This window comes from Rattus norvegicus (genome assembly GCF_036323735.1).
Source record: "Rattus norvegicus strain BN/NHsdMcwi chromosome Y unlocalized genomic scaffold, GRCr8 chrY_unlocalized_23, whole genome shotgun sequence".
Classification (NCBI taxonomy): Eukaryota; Metazoa; Chordata; class Mammalia; order Rodentia; family Muridae; genus Rattus; species Rattus norvegicus.
The window spans coordinates 546,167-557,166 of record NW_026947382.1 but is presented as its reverse complement, the minus strand read 5'-3'; positions in this window follow the sequence as shown (position 1 = coordinate 557,166).

The following is an 11,000-nucleotide window of genomic DNA, read 5'->3' as shown; positions in this document are numbered from 1 at the left end:
GACACTGTCCGGGACCACTTCTTGCTATGTATCAGAGATCTGACTCATTTTTAAGTCGTTTTTCTATCTCATGCTAATTTTTATGCAGCATGACCAGAGGGTGGTTGTAATTTTCCTCCCTGGTGAATTCACAGCTACAAGAAAGTATGAGAAGGCCTAGACATTCTAGAATGTAGAATGTTGTTGTCTGTGTCTTTCCTTGACTCCCTCCATTCTCACAAGGTTCATATCAGTGAAGAAACTGCACACAGAATGTGAAAAACACTTGCTGGGCCACAGGATAGACAAAATCAACAATACTTTCCTTTCTTGGGATTAGACATAGTGGACAGGAGATACATTGAGTTTAGTCAATGAAATGCTCCCCCTGTATACCTATTGGACAAACGTTTACCCACCTGGATTGACTTGTTAACCATGCGTACTTACCCTGCTTACCCAGTTCTCAGGAGACTTTATTCTCAGGAAGTGATAAGGTGGTGGACCAACATCTTATGCTTACTCATTATTTCGCAGTTACTCCAAGATAAACAGATTCCTCCAAAAGAGCTCCCATTTCCATAGTTTACCTGACTTCAGGTCTGAAGTTATGAGCCCAGTCAACAAGAAAATCTCCATAACCAAGTCAAAGAAAATCTTTTCTTTCTTTAGTGCTGGGGGGGATGGGCAGCTCTGATAGTGTCTTCCTTATTGTAGGTTCTTCTTGAGACAGGATAGGGGGAAGAGCATGGGAGGAGGGTAAGTTTTGATCTATTTAGAGTTGCAGTATAATAATAATATTAATCATCATCATCATCATCATCATCACCATCACCATCACCATCATCATCATCAATAACATCAGCATCATCAATAAAATCACCATTACCATCAAAAGTAATTTAGGCTGGTAAGATGATTCAGCATTTATTAGAACTGACTGCTTTTCCATAGGTCAGAGTTTAATTTCCAGCAAAAACATCGTGGCATACAACAATGTATAACGGCATCTGATGCCCACTTCTGTTGTGTCTGAAAGTTACAGAATAATCAAAAATCAAATAATAAAAATCTTTAAAAAGAAATAAATAAAAGTTTACTTATCTAAGTTTAAGTACTGTGCTTCTTTAGCTGACCAGCTTTTTGTATTCCTCTGAGGACAGAAAATGTGTTCCATGTCTATTAAAATCCATGATGAGAGCTCACACATTACTTGCCATATTCCTAGGCTGTTATTCAAAACACAGCTTCTGCTTTTATGAGAAATTAAATAGCTTCTTATCACACTCCTATCCTTTCTTCATGTCCTGGCTCTGAGAGCCACATAATAAAATTAGTTTGTACATGAGGACATTACAGTTGAATTTTCCTGTTGTGTGAGAAAACTGAGGTTAACACAGAGGGGTCAGGACTGTATACAAAGAAGTGGGTATAATGACTAACTTAAATCCTAATGCTGTTCGTGCAATTGTTCAGTATACATGAGAGTTTTCCAACTCACAGTTCATCTTTTGGAGCTCAATAGTCAGTTTCTCCATCTTCTTAATCTGTTGTACTTGCTCATTGATGGTGGAAGTTTGGAAAGATGGCTTTCCTGCAGATCGTGTAGATAAATACAGGGAACATGCACAGCAAAGGCCCACACAAAGGAGAGAATATGCTGAATCCCCCAATGAAGCCTGATGAAAGAGGAAATCTACAGACACTTGAAGCGCTGAAGGAGGAGGAAAGCTCTCTTCAAGCTGGCCTACTAGCTATTTTCTTTCTCCCAACCATGATCGATAGACATATGACTCACTCCTTTCTGTAGTCCCCCTGGCACCTAACAACAAAATCAGTCCAAGACATGAAGAAATTGAGGACATTTTAAGTTCTTATCTGATGGGATGCAGGTAAGTCCTGGAGTCCATAGTGTTTAGAACCACCAAGACTTAATCATGCATGTTAAAGAAAAAGAGTCAGAGACCTTGATGCATGTCCAGAGAAGTAGCCCTTCTCATAATATTCCAAAGGCATGTCCAGAAATCCTCTGAAGATAAAATTCAATACTGTACCCTGAGAGTCAAAGCTTTTATCCCTGTTGATCTTATTGGTATTCTTCCTCATTTAGAATGAAATTAAGGAACTCATAGTAGACCAGCTGCATGATTGACAATTCCTGGCTCTCTGCCAAAAATTCATCAGGTATTCCTGACTCTGGGTCTCTTCTTTAGGAATCCAGAGACTTCAGGTCATAAGTCCTACTCCTAGAAGGCCTGAGGCAAGAACACCTCCTCTAGGAAGCTCCTAAGAACCAGTCCACTGCTCTCCCTCTCCCTTTCCCACCAGATAATTTATGTGTTCTCTTCTATAACAAGAAAGTATCTTAATTTATTCTTCCTCTCTCTTTTGCCTCTCCATGCTCTCTGTTTTCTCTGTAAATAGCTTGATCATCCTGAAAAACATTTTTGTGGGTAAACCAATGAGTACTTACTAAATGCCAGAAGGGCAGTTTCTGTTTCCATTACACTAGAGACATCACAGAGAATATCGTGGAATTTCCAGCATACATTAGAGTATCCAGATGAGAGTCCCCTTCAACAGCACAAAACTACCCATTAACTAGATCTTATCCAAATAAACAAGCCAAGTTGCCCTTTCAAGGATTTTTGCCTGAGACACAAGGGAAGACTTTCTATCACTGTCCCTTCTTACCCAGAGATATCACTGATCTATTGTATTTTTTACCACGTTCATGCATGAAGAGAGAAGACTCAATTTTCAAACATAGCCCACAAATTTTTGCCCTCACCTTCGGTAGCACACTCAAAATGACAAAGAAGAAAGTAAACTGAAAACATAGTTCAGACTGTTTGTCAGTGATTCGATGATTCAACACAGTTAATCCATCTCAGGGGACATCTTCTGTAGCTCAATGAGTAATGTATCCAAATTCTTCATCTACTCCTCCTGCTAAGTAATATTGGTAGTTTGTGTTGATGGCTTCCCAGTAGGCCATGTACATAGATAAATACAATTAAGCAAAGACTTGGGGAAGATCCACAGATTACAACAGATTGGATAGGGGGTAAAAAATACAGAAAACATACATTGTGTTAAAACTTCCTTCAGAGCCTCGAAAACTACTTATTTTAGCCATGAGGCTGGTTGTGATGAGATCAGTGGTACACAGTTCTGGCTATAGGTGCATTGATTAAGACAGGTGTAATTTGAGTCATCAAAAGCAAACACTCAGAGAAAGCTTGATGGGTCAATCTTGGAATGAGCAATTAAGTTGTCAAACTGAAGTACAGAGAGGTATCATGGGGAAGAAACAGACAGAGATAAAGGCAGAAAGACAGAAAGAAAGACAGAAAGACACACGCAAAAAAAAAAAAAACACACACAAAACAAAGCAGGAATCATTGGGAAAAAGATGTTGTATGTAGATCATTGGTATGGAGTTTCAGCCAGGGAAGAAAAGTCAAATTCTTCATTTGGGTGCCACATGTGACAACTTCTGTACTCCTGAAAGGCAGTCACTACTACATTTATGTACAACATCCATTAGGAAAACACAGACAGGGAAGGGTAAAGTAAGGGAGGAGACTAGGTATTATTACAGGATGCATGTTTATTAAAACCCCATGTTACCTTTCTCCTGATGCTGGCCGTCCCTGTAAAGAGAAGACAGTCCATGGTCAGCCTGGCATGCATTTCTTGGATCTCTGACAATATTCCTTCCATACATGATCCTTGGCCCCTAGGGTTGTTGTGAGTTGTTGAATATTCTACTTCTTCTCAGTTGTTAAAGTTCTAGTCTAGTAGATTTGGACATAAATTCTATTTTCAATTGTGGTTCTCCAGTGGACAGCAAGTTCAGAACACACTGGGGTTTATGAGAGAAGCAAGTGCATAAAATGACATGAAATATGTTATCATTAGTAAAGACTGTTGTAGGAAAGCTGAAAAATAGGACAGAGAGGCAGACAGAGAAAGAGAGATGAGACAAAGAGACAAAGACACATACATACAGAGAGAGAGAGAGAGAGAGAGAGAGAGAGAGAGAGAGAGAGAGAGAATACTATGCCTTTTGTATAAGAAGCCAGAAAATAATTTGTCAATCTAGAAAACAAAGTATAAATGACTGCCTGTAAATCCCAGTAACTAAGAAAGAAACCTGGAGCCAGTTCTGCTATTGAGATCATACAAAATTGGTCTATACCAATGTGAGACACTAGACTTCCTTGAGCAAATCCTTAGCTTGGAAAATGTAGTTATGGTGGTCCAAAAAAAAAACACAGATTTGTCCCCTCTGTCCCCTCTCATTACTCTGATCTCCCATATCACAAGAGGATGAATGGTCTTCCACTTATCCTGAAAAGTAGCTCAAAATGAATAGCAGCTATTTTCAACGGTCCATCATCTGAGCCTACCCTTGGCTTGTGGATGGTACTCAGGAAGTGAACTGACTGATTACACTTTGCCAAGCTGGGTGTCAAAGTTCAAACATGAGACCTCATTCTGTGATTGTCAACCCTTCGATGTTTCCATTGGTAGAGCAGTGTCACAATGGCCTGATACTCTCTTGTCACTCCTTTCATATGATTCATATGACCAATTGATAGTCTGCTACAGGTTATTCACAGATCAACAGGATGCACCTTTGCTTCAGAGCCTTCATGTCTGGCCAAAGAAGCCAAGAGAAATATGTAACAGTTAACAGTGATAATGTAGCCATGCCAGGGCATTTCCTCCAAGTTTTACTTTCAAGTGTATTATTTTATTGTAGATTATGCTACTATTTCTATAAGGTCATGTTTGGGAGAATATTTGGATGCTTCCTCATCCACAGTTTCTAAATTTCTTACATAGACTCCTTTCAGTGACAAGATTTCTGTAAACTTGCATAAAAATTAAAAATATAAGTAGACAAACACACACACACACACAAAAACACACACACGGTGTATGGATATTAGAGAAGAGTTTATTGAAGAAAAGGTTGGTCAGTTGATTTACAATATAAAATGTGAAGGGTTTCACTAAAATCTATTACCCTAAAATGAAGAGTTAGAAAATGGGAAATAATTGTGTGTCGTGCTTCCCCCACAACTTGGCCACATGAACAATGAAGTATGATACAATAGATCTCCATGATCAAAGCAAAAGATCAGGAACGTACACAGTCAATTGAATGTGAATACAGCTCATCGCTCTGATCCTGAATGGAAGACTTCAGGTGTTTCCCACACCTCTCCTGCATAGTATTTCATTGCAGTCCAATGCTAGCACACTGAAGGATATTCAAGAACATTCCTGAGAGGTGATATTTTTAATTAGCTTCATATAGATATGAAGCAAGAGTGTCAGCATTCCCAGAGCTCTGTTGTGCAGGGGGTGCTGATTTCCTCTGGATCCCTTAGCAATGCTTCAGAAATCCAAGAGGTTAGCCTTCTCAGGCCTATTCACAGCTGCACATGGTATATCTTGGCTTCACAACACCACAGCCTGTAGTTAAAGAAGTCAGGATGAAAACTGCAATCTCCCCCAGCCTACATTTCTTTGACTGATGCCCACAATCACAGATAAGTCTCTCTAGACCCACTACTATAGATAGGGATGCTTGTAGGGAGTATAACATGGTTGTTTAGTTTTCCCAATTACTGTCAGGAAGTCAGGAAGGAGCCACTCCGTGTTCTAGTTTACTAACTGACAGTTCTTCACTGTAGTAGGAAACTGCCTTCCAAAGGACACTGTTAGGACAAAACAGCAAGGAGCAGATTTGGAAAAGGTCTATACCAATCCTCCATCTGATGGAGGGCTATTACCAATATATACAAAGAACTCATAAGTTAGACTTCTGACAGACAAATAACCCTATTAAAATTATGTTCCAGAATTAAACAAAGATTTCTCAACCGAGGAAAATCAAATATCTGAGAAGCATCTAAAGAAATGTTCAAAGTACTTAGTCATCAAGGAAATGTAAATGAAAACAACCCTGAGATTCCATCTCACACATGTAAGAATGTCTGAAGTAAAAAACTCAGGAGACAGCAGATATTGATAAAGTTGTCAAGAGGAGGAATGATCTTTCTTCATTGGTGGGATTACAAATTGATTCAACCATTCTGGAAATGAGTCTGGAGATTCCTCAAAAAATTGGAAATTTCACTACCTGAGGACCCAGATATACCTATGCTGGGCATATAACCAAAGCATGCTCCAACAAACAAAAAAGACACGTTCAACTATGTTCATAGCAGCCTTATTCATGATACCAGGAGCTAGAAGGAACCCTAACTGCACAAATCATAGGAATGGATACAGAAAATATAGTATTTCTACACAATGGTGTACTATTCAGCTATTAAAAGCAAAGATTTCAAGAAATTCATAGACAAATGGATTGAAATAGAAAATGTAATACTAACTGAGGTAACAACCACAGAAACACACACATGGTATGAAATCACCAAAAATAGATATTGCCGCAAAAGCTCAAATTACCGAAGATGCAGACTACAGACCACTGGAAGCCCAAGAAGGACTCCCAAAATGTGCTTGCTTCACTCTTTTTTAAAAGGGGGAACAAAAATATCTATGAAATTAGAGGAGAAACTGAAGGATCCCATTCTGAGCATTACTTCCTCATGGAAAATATACATTTATATATATATGTATATATATTATAATAAATATTATATATATATATATATATACATATCACGAAAACCAGATAAGATTGAAGAAGCTAAGAAGTGCATGCTGCAAGTAACCAGATATAGATCTTTCTTGAGAGACACAGTTGGAATCTGTCAAATACAGAAGTGAATGCTTGTGGCACAGAAGTGAACTGAAAACGGACATATTCTTGGTATAGTTTGAGAAAGGATTACAAGAGCTGAAGGAGATTTCAACCCTATAAGAACAACAATGCAATTGAACAAGAGCTTTCTGACACTAGACCAATATTCAAAGACTGTACATGGACAGACCTATGGCTCCAACTGCATATATAGCAGAGGATGGCCTTGTTGGGAACCAATGGAAGGAGAATTTCCTGGTCCAACCTAGGTTTAACTCTCAGTTCAAGGGAATATCAAGGTGCACTAAGCGATGTAATAGAAGAAGGGTAGGGGCACTAGTTAGGTCTCTTATGGACAGGGACCTGGGAAAGAAAATAAAAGTTGAAATGCAAATATAGAAATATCCAATTAAAAAAATAATAAAATTTGCTAAAAATTAAAAAAAAGAAAGAAAATTAAGAAAAGAAATCTGTCAGCTAATTACACATATTGACTCAGAAATCTAAAGGCTCACTGTCAGGGAATGGTAATCAGAGTAATACTAGTGGAAATACTAAGATGATGAAGTCTCAACTAGAAGCACTTCTCTCTCCCAGATGTCAGTGTCAGACACAAATTGCACAATAGATATCCAAAGCATGGAGGTGTTTACACTGAGATGAGGACACAATACTTGCCTTTGGCTTCTTCCTTAGCACCTTTTTCTTCAGTGCAAAAATAATAAAAGCCAAGAGCTCTCAGGTAAACAACTGTGCCCATTCCAAACCGTGCTTTTTGGAATGAAGAAATTAATGATTTAAAGTCTCTGAATTTCAGGAACCATTAAAATGAGGAAAGTGCAGATGCTTCGAAAAGTATGACACCTCCCAATTCCCGTATGTGGAAGGCTCAGATAAAGGCTGTCACCTCAGTGGAACCACTCAACCTCTACCCAGGAATAACTGAGTATTACCAAGGACCATGTATTTCTTCCTTTTTTATATGAAGATAGAAGGCCAAGTTCCTGTTCCCCATCTCTGATATCTTCATCCTCTTTGTTCTCCCTCCCAAATAGCTGTTTACCTTGAATAGAAGGGTAATTGTAAACCCTAGAGGTACTGAAGGAATATACGAGGTGCAGTTGAAGACATGACAACATTTGTGACATCACAGAAGAAGCTAGGGCTCTCTAGGACGCAAGAGATTTTTCAGGGAGGGCCTAATGATGATGTCATTGAGAACTGCCATGGCCTATCTGCTGAAAAGGTTTCCTTACATTGACCAGATTCAAGGGTGCCTTTTACAGGAGTGTCTCCTGTGACACAGAGGAAACCTTTATGTACTACATCTTTCTACAGTTAGAGACCTCATTTGCTTCATTAGTGGTTACATGTTCTGAATGGAGAAAGTTAGTCAGGGGCTTGGCATGGGTAGAAATGTTCTAGGAATGTGGTGTGGAGGAGATTCTTCTGGATAATAATTTTATTCAGTGAACCATTCCTGTAACATATGATTCAATTTCTTAGGTTTTCTCTTTTTCCCAAAGTCTAGTGTTTTCACTACAGACCTTTAATTGAGTGAATTTTTTTTTACATTTTCTTATTGTACATTCCTTTATATGGGACTTTATATTCCTGAATGTGTATTCAAAAATTTCTGTTTTCCAATTCAAGTTTTTGCAATGATTTTGGCAACAAAGAGGGCTCAGCTATAGAGTGAATATGACAGTGAAAATATTGTGGACCTCCTCCAAATTAAAAACTCCCTAATCCTTATTTTATCCAACAATTACCAGACATCAGTAAAGCAAAGAACAACATGGATTACATAGTGTGGTTGTGTAATTCCATTAGATATCAGTTCTCTAATATCTACCTTCATGTGTTCACATGGCCAGACTTGAGGGTTTTAGATGTTTTACCATAACTCTTTCTTCAGGCCAAACATAAAATATAGTTGGAGGGTCAGGGAGAGGAATGGCTTGAGGTCCAGGGAAACCTCAACGTCAATAGTTTCATCAGAAAAGGAGGAAGTCTATTTGGCACTGTCATTTGTGGATTCTACATTCTTGACCTAGTTGCTCAGAATGCATGTTAAAATTCCTCATTACCTCCAAGCTTTAGGAGACACCAAATGTGTATATATTCCACCAATATGTGTGTGTATGCTACCAAAACTAGGTATGATTGATGAAGGTAAGAAGTGCATCCTGCCCGGAACTTTATACAGATCGTCCCTGAGAGACACAGCTAGAGCATGTCAAATACAGCAGTGAGTGATAGTGGCAAACCAGTGACCTTTAAATGCACCTTTTGTTAGTAAATTTTGAGAAAGGATTACAGGAGCTGTGTAAGTTAGGGGTCTGAGGGTACCTGGTAGAGAAATGGGGACAAGCAACGTGAAGAAGGACACCAAGACAAGAGTCTGAACCACACGTCAATTTTATTTTTCACCACAGCTGAATTTATACTGTAACAGGGGTAACAGAGGGAGGGGGAAGTAAGAAACACTTATGTAGGACAAGGACAAAATACTCATGTGGTCAGAAAATCGGGCAATGTTGACAGGATGTCAGAAAGTACACAGATTTGTCATATTATTAGTCATCAGGACAACTTTATCATATTATTTTTTTTCTTAACCACCAGATTTGTAATAGGCTCCTGCACCTGGCTGGGGATTTTGCATGAACCCAGTCATACTTAATTCTAACCATAATAATAACATCAACAACGTAGGTCTTCAATGACATCACTCCCAACATCTCCTGCTTCCTATAGTCAAGAGAATATGTGTCAAATGGCCATGCTTATCCTGGAATGAACCCCTCCAGAACTTTGTCGGTCTTAGGTTGGAGTGATATTTGTCACATGGCCAAGAGACTCTTTTAGCCAGGGTCCGTCATGGGATAAGGCAGCAAGTAATGGCGCCCACCAGTCACATGTCTTTGGCCCTTTATTCATGAATATATCACTCTCTTACCAGTCATTGACTGTCCAGCTTTGTACACAGGAGTGACAATTTCTTGATTTTTCAGCAAAGGCATCAGGACACTAGGCAGAAAAGAATGTTGGCCTCATTTGACTGAAGGACAAAAATATCCTTACCTGGGGTGGGAGGAGATGTGTAGGTGAGCTTGTCCCTCATCAAAGCCTCTTCCATAGCTAGCCTATGATAATATACCTGAATAGAGAACTGCCACTTAATCATATCTATTGACTCAGAAATCTAAAGGGTCATAGTCAGGTGAATAATAGTCAGAGCAGCACAAGAGTATATATGTGCAGCGCAAAACAAGGTAAGATTGAAGAAGTTAAGAAGTAGTGCATGCTGCCAGGAACCAGATATAGATTTTTTCCTGGCAGGCAAAACTAGAGCATGTCAAATAGCGAAGTGAATGCTAGTGCCAAACCAGTGAACTGAAAATGGACCTTTTGTTGGTAGATTTTGAGAAAGGATTACAAGAGCTAATTGTGCTTTCAATCACATAAGAACAAAAAAGTCAATGAACCAGAGCGTTCTGGAACTAAAACAATAATCAAAAACTGTTTGTGGACAGACCTCTGGCTCCAAATGCATATGTAGCATAGGATGGTCTTGCACAAATGGAAGGAGAAGCCCTTAGTCCTCCCTAGGTTTGACTGATAGTTCAAGGAAATGTCAAGGGACAGTAAGGGGTATTAGAGGAGAAGGGGAGTGGGACTAGTTAGAGATCTTTTGGACAGAAAAGTGGGAAAGGAAATAACATTTGAAATGTAAATATAGAAATAAGCAATTAAAAATACAATTAAGTTTTTAAAATAATAAAAAAATAAAAGAAATAAAAGAAAAGAGAACTTCTAGCAAATCACATTTATGGTCTAAGAAATGTAAAGATTCACTGTCAGGGAATAGTAGTCAGAGTAATACTAGTCAAAAGATAGAGATGATGAGGTCTCAACTAGAAGCACTTCTCTCTCCCAGATATCAGTGTCAGACACAAACTTCACTATATGTATCCAAATAATGGAGGAGTTTACTCTGAACTGAGGACACAATACTTGTCTTTCTTTTCTTCCTTAGGAGGGTTTTTTTCTGGACAAAAAGAGTAAAAGCCATGAGCTGTCAGGAAAACAAATGTGCCCAGATGAAAATCTGTCCTTTGGAATAAAGAAAGTAATGATATAAACTCTCTGACTTTCAGGAACCATAACAAGCAGGGAAGTCCAGATTCTACTGAGAGGCTCCAATCTCCTTATTCCCATATGTGGA